We start from the raw sequence: 19,132 nt of genomic DNA, 5'->3' as shown, positions 1-19,132 counted from the left end.
GCAGCTAATTGGTAGCTTTACATATATGCCAGTAGTGCGCTGCTGCTGCTTCAACAAAGGATCCCATGAGAATTAAGCAAAATTGATAATAGAAGTCAAATTGAAAGTTGTTTAAAATTGCATGTGCTATCCAAACCGTGACAGAAATTTTTTGGGTGTTTTTATGTCCATTTAAAGAAATATCTGTGTAATATTTTTTAAAAGTAAAATGTAATTTTTATTAATTTACATAGACAGTAACCACATGTACTATAGTAAAAACTATACAAAAACTAAAATTACGTCACAGTAGTGTTTATCTTGTTTATTACAGCTGGCCCTGTTATTACTAAGGTAACAAATTGCCCCTTAATTGTCAGCAAGTAACATTTTATTAACGTGCTAAGAACAAAGGTACTAGGCGCATCTTATGGTCATGATATATGTTTTATGTAACATTGCTCACAATGCACACATCATTATAGACTGATGGTCAAATAGCTTAGTCATAATATAGCTCCTGGGCAAATCTTTTGTATTACTTTTTTTTATATGTGGCTAATAATATATGTGTGTGTGTGTGTATGTATATATACACTCACCGGCCACTTTATTAGGTACACCTTGCTAGTTTGGTCCCCCTTTTGCCTTCAGAACTGCCTTAATTCTTTGTGGCATAGATTCAACAAGGTGTTGGAAACATTCTTTAGATATTTTGGTCCATACTGATGTGATAGCATCACGCAGTTGCTGCAGATTTGTCAGTTGCACATCCATGATGCAAATCTCCCTTTCCACCACATCCCAAAGGTGCTCTATTGGAATGAGATCTGGTAACTGTGGAGGCTATTGGAGTACAGTGAACTCATTGTAATGTTCAAGAAACCAATTTGAGATGATTTGAGCTTTGTGACATGGTGCATTATCCTGCTGGAAGTAGCCATCAGAAGATGGTTACACTGTAGTCATAAAGGGATGGACATGGTCAGCAACAATACTCAGGTAGGCCGTGGTGTTTAAACAATGCTCAATTGGTACTAAGGGTCCCAAAGTGTGCCAAGAAAATACCCCCCACACCATTACACAACCATCACCCGTCTGAACTGTTGATACAAGGCAGGATGGATCCATGCTTTCATGTTGTTTACGCCAAATTCTGACCCTACCATCTGAATGTCGCAGCTAAAATCGCGACTCATCAGACCAGGCAAGGTTTTTCTATTGTCCAAGTTTGGTGAGCCTGTGCAAATTGTAGCCTCAGTTTCCTGTTCTTAGCTGACAGGAGTTGCACCCGGTGTGGTCTTCTGCTGCTGTAGCCCATCTGCTTCAAGATTCAACGTGTGCGTTCAGAGATGGTTGTAACGAGTGGTTATTTGAGTTACTGTTGCATTTCTATCATCTCGAACCAGTCTGCCCATTCTCTTCAGACCTCTGACATCAACAAGGCATTTTCGTCCACACAACTACCGCTCACTGGATATTTTCTCTTTTTCGGACCATTCTCTGTAAACCCTAGAGATGATTGTGCGTGAAAATCCCAGTAAATCAGCAGTTTTTTAAATACTCAAAGTCACTTAAGTCCCCTTCCTTTCCCATTCTGATGCTCGATTTGAACTTCAGCAAGTCATCTTCACCACGTCTAGGTGCTTAAATGCATTGAGTTGCTGCCATGTTATTGGCTGGTTAGCAATTTGTAGTACCAAGCAATTGAACAGGTGTACCTTATAAAGTAGCCGGTGAGTGTGTTTTTATATATATATATATATATATATATATATATATATATATATATATATATATACTGTATATATATATATATTTATGGTAATAAATCAGTTTATCTAATAGATATTTATTCATGAGCATATTGCCACAAGCAGAAAAGATAGTGAAAATACCAAGTCCACTAGACAAAGTTAGTAATGGGTACCCAAAATATATAGTAGGGAGCTCACTGTTAGTTGTAAGCCCAGAGTTGAATGACTCATTCAGATTTAACCTCTTATTCCCACTTGTTATCTCCAGCTAGTGCGTGTATTCAATGTGCACCCCCACGGCTGTTAGCTTGCAGTTGTTAGTGTGATTAGCTTCCAGTTTATGCCGCAAGTTATACCTTTGAGTAGACGCACTAGCTGGACATAACAAATGGGAATAACTATACACCGCATATGTGGGAAACAGAGGTTAAATCTGAATGAGTCATTCAACTCTGGACTTACAACTAACAGGGAGCTCCCTAATATATATTTTGGGTACCAATTACTAACTTTGTCTAGTGGACTTGGTATTTTCACTATCTTTTCTGCTTGTGGCAATATGCTCATGAATAAATATCTGTTAGATAAACTGATTTACTAACGTTATTGTTTTGATTTATAATAATTGAATCCGACAAGGTTTGTGCTGGGTAAAGATATACTGAACTACTAGTTCGTTCTTTTTTGAAGTTTCAATTTAAATTATTTATATCTCCAAGCACTGTTTGTCTGTTAATACTTAACAATACAGGTAAATATGAATCAGGATAATTAAAATAATTTTCTGGTGCCAGTCTAAACATATATAATATATATATTTATATTCAGGATGATACGCTCATTCCTCAGCGTTTAACTGCCTCACACTGCAGCCTAGGATGTCAGTGTCTCCAGGTGTTATAACAAACACCGTGCACACAGGGCTTTCCGGATGCCCTGACTGTCTGCTCATTTGCCTGGGAAGGAGGACAGGTTATGCTTCGGCTGTAATGTCGGACCTGTCAGCTGGTACCTGACGCGTTTCCCCCGGTCAGCGGCCGGGCTTTTTCAAAGGTGATAAAGAACGGATAGCATGTTCCTAAGCGCCCTTGGCTTTTAAAGGGCTGATGACCAATCAGAGTTGATGGGTGTGTTGGTTATAACAAATCACAGACTACCGATGCTGACCAGGGGAAACGCATCAGGTACCAGCTGACAGGTCCGACGCCACAGTCGAAGCATAACCTGTCCTCCTTCCCCGGCAAACGAGCAGACAGTCAGGGCATCCGGAAAGCCCTGTGTGGACGCTGTTTGTTATAACACCTGGAGACACTGACATCCTAGGCTGCAGTGTGAGGCAGTTAAACGCTGAGGAATGAGCATATCATCCTGAATGTTGTTTTAATTTTTTTATCTAGTAAGTGCAACATAAATTGTGTGCATTTTGTTTAAATAAAATTTACACTTGAGTCTTTCCGTGCGCTCTCTCTTTTTCTTCTCTTTACATATGACTGTCTCTGAAACTGAGGTTTGGATTCACCTGGTTTGATTGGAGCAGCACAAGAAAGTACTCGTGATTGAAGATTTAAAGTGATATCAACTTGTATCAGTCATCATCTTTCATCAACATTTTTTTTGGGACATACTTGTGAACTTTTGTTCTATATACATTTGAAAAGTAAAAGGTATTGTAAAATATAAATGACACATGTGCTAACAATTTACATATATTGGTAAAGTACATACTATTTTGAATATTCTGCAGTGACTATTTATACAGTCAAGCAAGTGATTGGTATAGCCAGAACTAGATCTTTTTTCCAGTCATGTGACTGCTATTGAAAAGCATTGAGAAGCAGTGCATTTATTAAAATAGCCAGTAGGTGGAGCTGTCTGCTTGTGTTGCAGCAAAGCCAAGCAAGCTGAAATTAATCAATTTAACCAAACCTGAGCTATCGAGCAGATTTCAAAGGAACAAGATCTTCCTGTCTATAAATCAGTCCAGATTGGAATGCATAGAAAGAACTGTTTGCAGAAAAATGCAAGTGAAGTCTGTGTTGTGTGATTATTTTATTAGGTTTATAATGCTGTTTAGCATTTAAAGTCTTCATTTCAAAGCTTTAAAAATAATGTATTAGGTGTTACTTATGACAATTTTGAGAGGGGTCTGGAACCTATCTCCCTCACTTCCCATTGACTTACATTATAAACTGGGTTTCAATTTACAACGGTTTCGATTTACAACCATTCCTTCTGCAACCTAACCCCAGCGTAAACTGAGGGCTACCTGTATATAGATACACACAGTTTTTGTATGTGGATATTTGCACATATATATACTCTATCATAGTACGGTTCATCTAACATATAGCGCAATTTATTTCTTTTAGTGTTATATATTTATATATACTTGAATATATATGCACACACACATATATATATATATATATATTTAAGAGAGAGAGATAGAGCTTGAATAATTGAATAATGGAAAAACTTATTTAACTTTTGAAGTTAAAGAGGTTTAATATCTCTATTATCTTAGGTAAGTAAAATCTACGTATAACCGATTCTCACAATAATTGGGCCCAGAGAGGAAACCACTTTTCATAATTAACTGTACTGTAGAGCTTTTGTCAATGTATAATTTAAATAAATGGAAATAATATCTGTGTGTATATTCATCAACAATAGCTAGCTGTTATGTTTAAGTAATTATTGCATTTTTTTTTATCTTTCTTTGAAGGAAATCCATTATACAAATTAGGTAAATGAAAGGAAATAGGTCCAAAAAAATGACTAGGGAAGAACATTTATTAAAATGGGCAGCAAAACAAAACACTGACCAAGCTAATTGACTTTCACTCTTTTATGTAATGTGGCGTTGGCATCACTTCAATAGAATGGGTAGTCTGCTTCCTGAGAAAATGATCCAGTGCCAAGTGCACTCTCAGGGATACATATGTGGGCAGAAGCTCAGGACAATGTGCTCAAGCTCAAAAAGGGGAAATTCCTGGATTAGCTCAGCAATGTACTGGGAAGTCTACATTACTCATATAAAAGAGTGTATGGATATTTGTGAGCGTATATGTGAAGTTTATGCTATTAAGGGACATTCATTATAGTAGGTGTTTTTTGTATTAATGGCTTCAGCCTATCTCCCTTTATCTCCCACAAAGGAATTAAACACATGGGTAAAGGCACGCATAGGAGCCACAAGCATTGCAGCTCTTCAGCAGGAAATCAACAATGATTGGCAGGTTACTGCATCTGACACTAATGACAGGCTCACATGTGGTTCCTGGGGACTTTATTGCTTGTGGCTACTAAGCAGGACTTTACATATGTTTAGCCTTTTGCTGGGGCACATATAGATAAGGATTCGTCACAAACCTTTAGAAACGTTTATCTAATGATATTTTTTTACAAAGTCAAACATGAAAGTCTTTGGGTATTTCTTTGGGTAAATAATTTGATAACCTTTTCTAAAACATTGTGGGCAACCCCATAGTCAGTTATGATCATTAACGCAAGTGTTACGTTTTAGCAAACATTTGTGTATTAGACTCACCCAATTAATCTTGGTGATGTAGCATTTTAGGTTATATACCAAAAATAATATAACGTATTTTATAGGAATAAATAAAGGGGCGACACAAATAGCTAGCTTGTTATAGGGACACTTTAAACTTTAGTAGCTCACATTTTGGGCTAAAAGAGTAGTTACACTTAAAGGGACAGTAAACATAGTTATTAATGTTACATAATTCTGCACCTGTAAAAAAATAAAGAAAATTCAAGATTTAACCTTCCAAAAGTTTACTTATTTTGGGGGGTTCTGTAACATTAATTACTACATTTACTGTCAATTTAAAGGGACATGAAATTCAAAATTAAACTTTCATGGTTCAGATAGAGCATGTTATTGAAAGGCACTTTACAATTCACTTCTATTATCAAATTTACTTTGATCTTTTTTATCCTTTGTAAAAAAAGCATATGTAAATATCCTCAGCTTCAGCAATGCACTACAGGGTGCTAGCTGGTGATTGGTGGCTACACACACTTGTCTCTTGTTACTGGCTCGCCAGATGTGTTCAGCTAGCTCCCAGTAGTGCACTGCTGATTTGGAGTTGACTTTAACTATGTGCTTAATCCTTTTTCAGGGGTTAAACAATAGCAATAGTTTAGTGATAAAATGTTATATCAGAGCATTTTCCTTTTGCACTTTTATGTCCTTTTAATTAAACATTTGTTGATCCTCTGGAAAGTGAATAATGCACTGCTGATTCCCTCATTCCCTATTGCCCTTCTATGCCTTACTCCTATATTGGGTGTGGATAGTCTGCAGCTAATCTAGATAAAATGGAGACGTGATGCATTTGAGCAGTGATGCACATTTGCTCTGCCAGATTATCAGTAAAGCACTTTTTACAAGGGCAAGCAGTAGTTTAACTCAACCTCTTAATGACCACGACGTACCTTGTATTTCACTGGTCATTACGGGTTTTCTTGGTTATAATAGTGCTCTATTAAAAATGCAATCCCCATAGAAAGACCAGCAACATACAGGATACATTGCTGGTCCTTAAGGGGTTAAAAATTCTTTACAATTTATATGGGCATACAAATTACATTGCTGGGGTCTACGAAAGTGTTTGCCCCCATATATTAAGTTTCTATACATAAAGGGACATTAAAAATAAATACTAGATTTAATGATGTATTCAAAACAAATATTAGCCTGACAATAATATATAGCTGTATTTTTAAAGGGACAGTCTACACCAGAATTTTTATTGTTTAAAAAGATAGATAATCCCTCTATTACCCATTCCCCAGTTTTGCATAACCAACACAGTTATATTAATATACTACGAAATGTATATATGAATATATTGCAAAGATATATTTTTACTACACATAATTAAACATTCTCAATTTACACTGATTTGTCATTTTACACTGAAATAGACTATGCGTTGCGGGCGGCTGAACAGCAAAATGTATAAGAAACTGAAAGGGTGATTATTTATATATTTTAGCATCTGCAATGATTTTAATCAATGAAAGTGCCCTTCATTTACTTTTTCATTTCAAATATTGTTGAGCCTATCTTTCAACTTTCAATCACTTTACATAACCTTTTTTTAGTTGATCCCTGTTTCCACAAGTTTATCATGGTTGTTAAACAGACATTAAACACTGAGGGCCAGATTTCAAGTGGCGCAATTTTTTTTGTGTGATTTTGCTCGTGCTCAAACACAACCGGAAATAAACTTTTAACACGCACGGATTAGTGTGTATATTACAAGTTAAAAGTAAACTCCCACAAGGGGGTTAAATACACAGGGGAAGTACTCGCTCGTGACCTGCAGATCCAATCAGGGGTTAAACACACAGTAGTGCAGACTCAATACTCTTACGATTAGATTCTCTAACAAATTAGAGCATGTCATTTTTAGATTATTATGGCCCTTTAAAGGGACAGCATAGTCAAAATTAGACTTTCATTCATATAAAGCACACTATTTTAAACAACTTTCCAATTCAGTTCCATTATCCAAATGTGCAGTCTTTTAAAGAATATACATATATGCCTTTTGTCATGGGCTGATAGCTATAACATGATGCAGTGAGAGGGAAAATAGAACTCACTTTAAAATTTAAATACAAACTGAAAGAGAATCATTCTTTCAGGAACGAACAACAGCTCAGTAGCTTGTCCTATGGCACGGTTACCACCTGGGCGTAAATTTTTCCCTCTTGTGCTTTTCAAAGAGGAGAACTCTCCTAAAGTATATCAATCTGATCCTGCCTAACAAGGGAAGTCCAGACACGAAATACCAGACAATCCTCCTCTGAACATGGAAAATAGCAACCCCAGACAATTGTTTCAGCCTCCTTTAGACTTTGTCATTGAGGTGCAGCCATATTCCTCTAGGCACATTGGGCAAGGAGTCCACGTCTGTTTCCCCCATCACCCTTAGGGAGACTTTCCCCAGGGAAATAATACAAATACAAACAGAAAGAGAAGCAGAAGAATAGACAAAAGCTCAGTCGCTTGTTAAATGTCTTGGTTACCACCTGGGAGTAGCTTCTTTAAGCCAAACTGTGGTTTTTCTACAGTGGAGAACTCTCCTGAAGTATATCAGTTTGATCCTCCCTAACAAGGTCAGTCTAGCCCCAAAATACCAGGAAATCCTCCTATGAACAAGGGAAGTGGCAACCCCATCACCCTTAAGGAGATTTTCCCCAGGGTCATAACATTTCTCAGAAATAAATCTACTACTGATTTGAAATTCAAGCTGAGTGCTTTTGCATTGTCTTTTTATTGTGCGTTTACTGATTATGCCATTATACTGTGTTTAGTAGTCCTATATTTTTTGTGATTTAAGTCTATAATCTATGATACAATAAGGGCCAGATTATGAGCGTTGCAAGCGATAACGTGTTTATAGCGAGTGTTTGCACGCTTCAGAAGTAGCTCATTTATTAGAAGTTGAACGTAAACTACTTGGCTCAAGCGCAATTGAATTTAACGTGCGTCGGGTTATCACAACCTCAGAGCTCTGGTTAACTGCTACGCTCAAATAAAAAGTGTCACAAAATACAAGCAAAATACATTAAAAAGTACAGTTACACTAATAATAACTAAAAAATATTAAAAAAAATATTCAAAAGTTATAAAGGCTGAATATTTCTGTGTACATATGTATTTATTCATTAATGTGTTCTACTGTATACTTAGTGTACATATTTAACATTCCAATGTTCTTCACTTACAGGATGTCCTTTTTATTCTTAAATACTTATTTCTAATATTTCAATAATGAGCCTCTAGAATACTACATTCTCATGTGCGCTAACCCGACTGCGTTAAGATCTTAATTGAGAAAAGTGATGCGCAAAATGCATATTTTACATTCCTATGTTCTTCACATAGAAAATAATGTAATTTTAGTATATATATTTTACTCTTCATGTAATAAACATATCTATAACTATATATATCTATAGGAATAGATGCACAGGTATAGGTATATACACACATATATAGAAATAGGCATTTAAGAATAAAAAGGACATTATCCTGTAAGTGAAGAACATTGGAATGTTAAATATGTCCAGTAAATATACAGTAAAACACATATAAACACATAAGTATAAATATATCTTTTACCAAAATACCATCAGATATACGTAGAAATATGTATTTATAAATACGTAGAACATATTCTTTAATGTGAACAACATTGGAATGTGAAATATTAATATTTCAAGTTTGTTTAGCGCACTTGGGAAAATGCAATTGGGTTTGCGCATGAGTGTTAGTGTTGAGTGTTTTTTCCACTTTTTGCACTCCATTGAAGTCTATGCAAGAATACATTAACAGAATCACAATATTATAACTTCAGCTTTTTGTGTGCATCAAGTCTTTTTTTACTTTCAACTTGTAATACATGCTGTATCCAACGCACGCAAAAATATTTTACTTCTAGTACAGTTAAAGGGACATAAAACCCCCAAAAATTCTGTCATGATTAAGATAGTATTGCGGCCTATGATTAAGAGTTTATTAAGTAATTTGCAGGATACAAAACATGTTCTGAAGATAGTTGATGGAATAGTTTGGACCGCACAGTCTAGCTGGTTGACAGTAGATGTGGCCTCACTCTACTCGTCAATCAAGCATGATTTGGGACTAAAGGCACCTAAATACTTTTTGTGCCATCATTCTGATTGCACAACAGATTTTCAGAACTATGTATTGGAAATAGCTTCTTTTTTACTAACCCACAATTTCTTTGACATTGATGGTCAAATTTATCTGCAAAGATGTGGGACAGCCATGGGGGCCAAGTTTGCCCCCTCTTACACCAACCTGTTCATGGGTTGGTGGGAGTTGTCACACATCTTTGCAGATTCAAATCCCTTCAGGTCTAACATTCTTGTCTACAAACTTTATATAGATGACCTGCTATTTATATGGCAGGGCAGTCCAGATTCAGCACAGCAATTTGTGGAATGGATTAATAACAACGAGTTGGGCTTAAGATTTACCGCTGAGTATGATAAGCATTTGATCAACTTTTTGGATTTAAGCCTCAAAGGATTACCTAGTGGTAAAATTATAGTATTTCGCAAGCCCATCTCTGGCAACACATTATTAAGAGTGAATAGTTGTCACCCTAAACATGTACCCCATGCAGTTGCAAAGGGACAATTTATTCATATTAAAAGAAACTCTAAGGGAAAGATCAATTTGAAAAAGAAGCCCTGGAATTGAGCAACAGATTACGAGAAAGGGGCAATAAGAGGTCAGTCATTAACAGAGCAAAAAATGAAGTAGCACATTTAGACAGAAATTGCTTGCTTTAACCTCTTAATGACAACTGACGTACCAGGTACGTCATGCAAAAACAACCAGTTAATGACAATAGACGTACCTGGTACGTCAGTTGTCTAACAGAGTGCTGGAAGCGATCGCAATCGCTTCCAGCAGCTCTCAGGGTATTGCAGTTATGCCTCGATATGGAGGCATCCTGCAATACCTTTTTAGAAGACTCAGATGCGGAGAGAGCCACTCTGTGGCCCTCTCTGCACCGGTAGCGATGGTGCCGTTCGTTGGTGGGTGGGAGCGTAACAGGGAGGCGGGTGGGCGGCCCATCGCTACCCGGCATCCGGTTCCTGTAAGTGCAATGTGCACTCCGGGTGCCGGGAGCGTGTGGGGGGGCGCGCGTGCGCGCATTAGCCACTGACACCAATGAGGAGGGAAGAGGGGGGGGGGAGTTTTAAAAAAAATTAATATAAAAGGATCTGGGAGGGGGATGGGGGTATTGTGGGGGGCTGCTACACTACAGAAAACATTAAAAAGGGCAAAAGAAAAAAAAATACTTTTGTTTTTGGGGCAAATTGGGTACTGGCAGACAGCTGCCAGTACCCAAGATGGCGGCAATTAGGTAGGGGAGAGGGTTAGAGAGCTGGGGGGGGATCAGGGAGGTTGGGGCTAAGGCAGGGGACCATCAGAGCTAAAATATTTTATTTTTTTTATTAAAAAAAAACAAAAAAACTCCTTTTATTTAGTACTGGCAGACTATCTGCCAGTACTTAAGATGGCGGGGACAATTGTGGGGTGGGGGAGGGAAGAGAGCTCTTTGGGAGTGATCAGGGGGTGGGATGTGTCAGGTGGGAGGCTGATCTCTACCCTAAAGCTAACATTAACCCTGCAAGCTCCCTACAAGCTACCTAATTAACCCTTTCACTGCTGGGCATAATTTACGTGTGGTGCGCAGCAGCATTTAGCGGCCTTCTAATTACCAAAAAGCAGTGCCAAAGCCATATAAGTCTGCTATTTCTGAACAAAGGGGATCCCAAAGAAGCTTTTACAGCAATTTGAGCCATAATAGCACAAGCTGTTTGTAAATACTTTCAGTAAGAAACCTAAAATTTTGAAAAATGAAAATGTTTTTTTTTATTTGCTCGCATTTGGCGGTGAAATGGTGGCATGAAATATATCAGAATGGGCCTAGATCAATACTTGGGGTTGTCTACTACACTACACTAAAGCTAAAATTAACCCTACAAGCTCCCTAATTAACCCCTTCACTGCTGGGCATAAAACACGTGTGGTGCACAGCGCCATTTAGCTGCCTTCTAATTACCAAAAAGCAACCCCAAAACCATATAAGTCTGCTATTTCTGAACAAAGGGGATCCCAAAGAAGCATTTACAACCATTTGTGCCTTAATTGCAGAAGTTGTTTGTAAATAATTTCAGTGGGAAACCTAAAGTTTGTGACAAAATATGTGAAAAAATTAACTTTTTTTTTTTATTTGATCACATTTGGCGGTGAAATGGTGGCATGAAATATACCAAAATGGACCTAGATCAATACTTTGGGATGTCTTCTAAAAAAAAATATACACATGTCAAGGGTTATTCAGGTTTTCCTGACAGATATCAGGGTTCCAATGTAACTAGCGCTAATTTTGAAAAAAAGTGGTTTGGAAATAGCAAAGTGCTACTTGTACTTATTGCCCTATAACTTGCAAAAAAAGCAAAGAACATGTGAACATTGGGTATTTCTAAACTCAGGACAAAATTTAGAAACTATTTAGCATGGGTGTTTTTTGGTGGTTGTAGATGTGTAACAGATTTTGGGGGTCAAAGTTAGAAAAAGTGTATTTTTTTCCATTTTTTCCTCATATTTTATATTTTTTTTATAGGAAATTATAAGATATGATGAAAATAATGGTATCTTTAGAAAGTCCATTTAATGGCGAGAAAAACGGTATATAATATGTGTGGGTACAGTAAATGAATAAGAGGAAAATTACAGCTAAACACAAACACAGCAGAAATGTAAAAATAGCCTTTGTCATTAAGGGTAAGAAAATTGAAAAATGGTCCGGTCATTAAGGGGTTAAGACAAAAAAGTTTCTGAAAAAAAAAATCTTTTAAATGTGTGACATTCATTACCAACTATAGTGCACAGTATGATCAAGTGTGCAATATAGTTTGTAGGCATTTCAATATTTTGGCTGAGGATGATCTCTTGGTTTCTACAGTTGAAAGGAGAATAAGGTGTGCATATAGAAAGGCAAAAACTATTGCCAATTACGTGGCCCCCTCTCAATTTCCAAAACCAAGAGAGACTTATTCTTCCTGGCTGCACCATAAAGGGATGTTTAGATGTGACCTCTTGATGCAAACAATGCGAATATGTACTTATTAGTGATTATTTTAAATCTGCAGTAACACAAGAAGAGTTTCCTATCAGAAGTTGCCTATACTGTACTTGCAAATTTGTAAATGTATCTGATTACATGTACATCATGTTCCCTACAGTACGTGGGACTCACTACAAGAGATGTCAATTCCCATATAAGAGAGCACCTTTTTCTACTCTCAGTGTAGGCAAGGCAAAACCCCTTTGGTGCAACATTTTGTACAAATACATAAAAGAAAAAAATGAGTTTGCATGTTTTGCGATTGAGAAAATATCGGGGATAGGACAAAGTTCTTGGAAAGACAAGAAATGTATTGGATTTTTAAATTGAAGACCCGTGTACCCTTTGGGCTGAATTCGGAATACAACTTAATAAATTATTGGCAGTGATAATTTATTATCAATATCTGTATGCCTTATATTGTTGACCATTGTTGTAAATAAGATATTTATGTTCATTGATATTTGTATCTAACATTGTCTACATTTTCTAGCAAGGGTGTATCACACTTTAGGATATTATGTCTAATCCAAACAAGTAATAACTTACATAGTAGCATATCTTGATATATTAGTTCATCTTTAGTTTTGGTTAAGTTTGGCCTTTTATAAGGGTGGTTCAAATATATGGATTTAATGTAATTAATCTTGGACAGGTGAATTTGATATTATATCTCACATTTTAGGAGCTGCATATATATATAGTGAATCTTTGCACTTTAATACGTAGCATATATGCAAAAGAAATCTTTATATCTTTAAATAAGGGTGTGTTTTTGTAATTGTTTTTAGCCAATGAAAGGCATCATATGTCTTTAAATAGGTAATGTGTGCCAGACATGTCAGGCTATGACTATGGCTCGCGCCAAAACGCATATGCCTGTCTGACACACAGCCCCCCTTTGCACCTCTATGTTCTCTACTTTTAAAGGATTTGAATAAAGGCTGGTTTTTTTTATGGACCGATCATCTTCATCGTTTTCTGATTGTTGTTCTAAGCCAGTGATCGGTCCATTTGAGATTGGGATAGCCGGCTTGCCTCCTATTGGTGCCCAGGCCCACACGTGATCTCCTCGTCATTGGAAGTCGTGACGAATTGCAAGCAGCATGGTGTCAATGAGTGGTGGCAGTGGACGGAGTACTCTAGACGGACGCTGGAAGTAAATGGATGTGGATCCGTGAGTAGGCTCGGCAGCAGTGTTCCCTCTAAGACCAGATATGTGAGCAGCCCAGCAGTAAAACAGTTAATAAGGGGACCACACCTTGCAGTCTGCATTGTGTAGTTTTTACTAATTGCTCTAATTAACTATTTCACTCCTATGCCGCTCGCAAAACTGGTCTTAGAGTGAACACTGCTCGGCAGGGCTGTGTTTTCAATGTGTAAGTCACAAACACGCTGCATGAGAAGGTGAGTTAGAGCTTTGGAATCTTTGATTTTTGGCTTTAACTTGGAGTCACTTACATATTACAGAGGCAAGTCGTTTTTCCGCTATAAGTGGAAACTATTTATTTGCATTTTGGTATTACCCATTTCTTGCTGCATGATTCAATTTTAAACAACTTTCCAATTCACTTCTATTTTCTAATTTGTTTAATTCTGTTTGTATCCTTTGTTGAAGAAGCAGTAATGCACTACTGGGAGCTAGCTTATGCATTGGGTGAGCCAATACCATGAGGAATATATGTACAGTCACCAATCAGCATCTACTGAGTCTACCTAGGTATAGCTTTCGACAAAGAATATCAAGAGAACAAAACAAATTAGATAATAGAGGTAAATTTAAAATCACATGCTCTATCTGAATCATGAAAGAAAAAAATTGGGTTTTATGTCCCTTTAAACCTCAAGCGAGATTGTTAAAAAAGCGCTCCATTTCTAATCTAGCCCTAAGTGTGTAAAGTGTGAGTATATACGTTCTTAGAAATAAAAGATATTAAAATGCACTGCTGGAAAATACCAAATAGAGGGCACATATGACAGGAACTAAAACACATTGAGTACTTCAAATAATACAAGATATATCTGCAACAATTATTGTCACCACTTTCTATAAAAAGAACAGTACAGAACTTTCTTCAGCAGATGTACTAAGGTTCATGGAGATTTTATGAATATAAAATAAGAGTGCAAAACAACATCTGTGCCAGAGCACATTTTTGTTAGCAGTACTACATGAGGTTTATCTCATGAACTCTGGCATAAGAATACGTAGTGACTGATACTCCCCATAAGATAAAAAATATCCACCTTAAGAACCGGAAAGAAAGATCCTGACTAATTTCCTTACTGACTAATAAGTCAGAGAGACAATAAACAGACTGATATTACGTACACACATTTTAGGTGGACATTTCATGGATTTATGGAAGCTCGTTAGGCTGCCATGATGGTCTTGTTGTTCAAGTGAGACCATGTTTGAAGTTCATTGAAGCTCACTTCACCTGTCTTTTCTAGCTGATAGTTGTGTTAACTGTCCCACTTTGAAATATTAATATAAAATGTCTAAATATATTTAGTACATCAGCTTTGCAATATTTTTTTTTTTTTTTTTGGTGTCCTTTTCCTTTAATTTAATTCTGAATATTGTTGGCTACCAAAATTCCTGTTAAAAGTGGAAGTGCAGACACAGCTGTATTCCACACAGTTATTGGTTGCACACTCTAGTAAGCCATTTATAACTGTCCCTAATTGGACATGTATATGTATGTTAAAGCCCTTTGCCTGTCTTTTATTCTCTCTAATATGTGAGACCTCATATCTTTGAGCCCTCATAACTGTTTTTGTGTGCAATATAGTGTTATTATGAGTGTAACTGTACTTTGTAAGGGATAAAGTCCTTTTCGTTTGCGCGTAACTGTTAGCACTCCACTCGTGATCTGGTCCTTAGTGTTTAAAGGGACAGAAAACCCCAAACTTTTCTTTCATGATTTGGATAGAACATACAATTTTTAACACATTAGATAGAGTATTTTCTTTTCACAGGTTTGTGTTCCATTAAAGAGCCATTATAGACCATGTCAATTTAAGACTATTGACCCTACACTACTGTGTTTAACTCCAGCAAAACGCTGCTGATCCAATCGTCAGTGCTAGTTCCACATCTGAGTTATGCAACTAGTGCTGATGGTTGGATCAGTGTCGTTTTCCGCTATGGACCAACAGTGCTCTGTGAGTCCTAAGCGGTACTTCTAAGGGGGATAAACACGCATCTTGATAAAGCCTGTGTACAGGCGAAACGCGTTGATGGAATACGAATAATAGACATTGGAAGTGTATTAGTATTTGGCAAAACTCTGCGCAGAGTAATCAATATACACAATAGACTGCCACATCCTATTTCTAAAACAGCTGATCAGAGAAACACAGCCAAGAAACTGAGACTGCGGATAGGCTAAGAATCCGTATGTGATTACTATACGTCACACAGCACATCTGGAATCTACCAAGACAGCAAAGAGACACGCGAAACTCCCACCGCAGTTGTGGAGTCTGGCTGAAACAAGGTAACATACAGACTGGGGAGAAAGGTACGTCTTGAGCGAAGCCGTGAGAGGTATAAAGCCTGTAGAGTCGGATGTTGAGAAAGTACAAAGGTAACATCAATAATCTTGCATATGTTAAAGCCGTACACTATTTCTCAGTGGAACAGCGTCACTGTAGCTGTGTAAATCCTGAATTGAATGCCGATACTCAGAAAGTAAAAGACTTTATATCCGATGGTATCAACAGCGTATAAACTATGATTGGATCTAGTTCATATTATACTATACTAAGGTGGATTAAGGACTGACCCTAACATATATTGTGAGCAGAGCTTATCTAGTCCAATATATGTCTTCATAGAGACTTTTATTTATATGCCCTTTTCTTATATGCAAATATATGAAATATTGTGTAATGTATGCATTTTTTATATATATAAAATTTATTGAATCTTATAAGTGTGTTCATTTAAGGATAGTTGAGATACTGAGGAATATACACAGAGGTTCGCAATCTTACGTTAGTCATTTAGAGATACATCTAAACAAATAGTATCAATTTATGGGTCTTGGTAACATTATAATATAGATCACTAGTTCTATTCTCAGCAGTTATTGCGCCTCTCATAGATTTCTTTTCCATATAAACACGCAGTAGTCTAGGGTCGACAGTCTTAAATTTTTTTATATATATAATGGCCCTTTAATATATAGAGATAAGTCATGGACCCCAATGTTGCTCTAAAAATCTCTGAAAATCCCACAGCAACAATATCATTGTCAAATAGTAAAGGGGGATTGAGCTTCCAGTTAAGAGAATAATTGTTGTGTCATTATTTTGAATACTTCAATACTGTGGATATGGCAGTTTTGCTGCTGCAAATGTGTGGACAAATTATAGACAAGCATCTAATAGTTTATAGTGCATGTGTTTTGCTTTTATTCTGTATAGTAATCTGGATCACACAAATAAACTGACCTGCTGATAACTAGATTTTATACTGGCAACTCTGAAAAGCCAGCTCTTTATTAATAAAATATTCATAATTAACTTTCTAACTTATTAAAATACACCAAAGGCCTCATGTAACAAGTCCCTGTTTGTATAATACAGATGAGTGTACTGTGTTTAAGAAGATCCCTTTGAGTAACCTGATTGATTTTAGTTAAACATACCCCCATATATGCCTGTACTTATCATATCACCTCTCCCCCACCTGCCATAGCGTTTTGTTTTTTATATGTTAGCAAATGTGGTGATACAGCCAATCAGAAGCTGCACTGGTGTATCAGAATGCACTATTATTGCAGTTATGGGTTCTTACTGAAGGCAGTGGAATTGGGTACCTAATGCTTAAAGGGATAGAAAGGTCAAAAATGAAATGTGCATAGGAGCATTTCAATTTGAAATAGAAACATTTTTGCAATATACTTCCACTAGAAAAAAATTTTTGAATAAAAATTATTACTGTTTTTAAGCGGCATGTAGATTAATATATCTGGTGAGCCAATGACAAAAGCCTAATTGGGTATGTTATTTTAAACAAAAGATACCAATAGAGGTTCATATGCTAATTTCTTAGACAATAAAGGCCACCTCTTACCTGAATGCATTTTGACAGTTTTTCACCACTAGAGGGTGTTAGTTCATGTGTGTCATATAGAAAACATTGTGCTCATGCACGTGGAGTTACCTGAGAGTCAGCACGGATTGGCTACAATTCAAATCTATCAAAAGGACTGAAATAAGGGGGCAGTTTGCAGAGGCTTAGATACAAGGTAATCACAGAGGTAAAAAGTGTATTAATATAACTGTGTTGGTTATGCAAAACTAGGGGAAAAGGTAATAAAGGGATTATCTATCTTTTTAAACAATAAAACATTTTGAGTTGACTGTCCCTTTAAATTAAAGGGAAAGCCAACAACATACATCCAAATGTGTATTACAAAATGTATTTACATATTATTGGCTAGATTATAAGTGGAGCGCTAATTTATTGCACGCCCGCAAATGGGCAAATCTGCCGTTTGTGGGCATGTGATTAATAACCAGCCATTACAAGGGGCTGATTATTGCTACCGCAAGCTTGCAGTAGCAATTAGCGCTTATAAAATTAACCAGAGATCAGATTTCTGGTTAATTTTATCAATATGCCCCAAATGCCCTCAAAATACAGTGTAGTGTATTTTATAAAAAAATAAAAATTGTAACGTTTTTATTTTTTAATAAAATAACTGCACTAGGTATTTTGAGGGTAAATTTGGCCGGAGTGGGGTGTTAGAAGAAAAAGTGCCTTTACATTGCGGTCTATGGGAACTGTGTCAGACCTCTGGTTAATTTTCAAAATAACCCACAATTGCCCCTAAAATAAAGAATATTCTTTTAATTATTTATTTTTTAATAAAAAAAAACAGCAAAAAGCAGTTGGCAGGTGCGGGGTGTTATGAAAAAATGGCTCTGAAAATTGCCTTTACATAGCGGTCTATGGGACCTGTGTGTTCCCTGTAAATATATATATATATATATAAATAAATATATAGACTTATATACATATATATTTATGTGCTAATATGTGTATTTATACAAATTAACACATAAATATATATGTATATAATCATATACATATATATTTGCTTCCATCACTGCACTTACATTAGCGTTCGCTGGTATTACTTAGTGGAGCGCTAATATCACTTGCACGCAAGCGATTTTTAGCGCTCCACTTGTAATATGGTCCTATATGAGAAAGTATTTACATAACATATCTAATTAGCTGAAAATAAAGATCATAATGAAAATAGAATAAAAAGACAAATAAATAAATAAATAAATAAATAAGTGCAAAATCAATTTGTATAATGCTTAATCAGTAGTGTTAAACATGATACATTTGGCTATAAAGGATAAATCTTACTGTTTCTAAGAAATAGTCTTCTATAAATCATTAATTCTGTATTGTAAAGTGTAAAACATCCAAAAGACGAGTAGTGCTCATAAAAAAAGTAATGTAAATACAAATCAGCATATTATGGATAATAAAACAGAATTATCCAACAGAAGTTGCTATAAAGAATGCATTCTGTGCATTGGAGAAATAATTATTTATTTATTTTTTATTATAAACTAAAATTACAATAAATCACCAGTCATGGTATTATGCTGAGTGTTTGTTTCTTTAAAGTACATATAATAAATCATTTC

General features: G+C 36.2%; 1 protein-coding gene across 6 annotated transcripts in view; it reads right to left on the bottom strand.

Moving 5' to 3' along the window:
- Positions 1-19,132, bottom strand: part of LTBP1 (latent transforming growth factor beta binding protein 1) — a 596,328-nt gene that overhangs the window by 150,454 nt on the left and 426,742 nt on the right. The window lies entirely within an intron of this gene.

The sequence above is a fragment of the Bombina bombina genome, chromosome 4, assembly GCF_027579735.1.
Source record: "Bombina bombina isolate aBomBom1 chromosome 4, aBomBom1.pri, whole genome shotgun sequence".
NCBI classification, from domain to species: domain Eukaryota; kingdom Metazoa; phylum Chordata; class Amphibia; order Anura; family Bombinatoridae; genus Bombina; species Bombina bombina.
The sequence above is the reverse complement of the archived record's forward strand: the minus strand, read 5'-3'. Positions and strand labels throughout refer to the sequence as shown.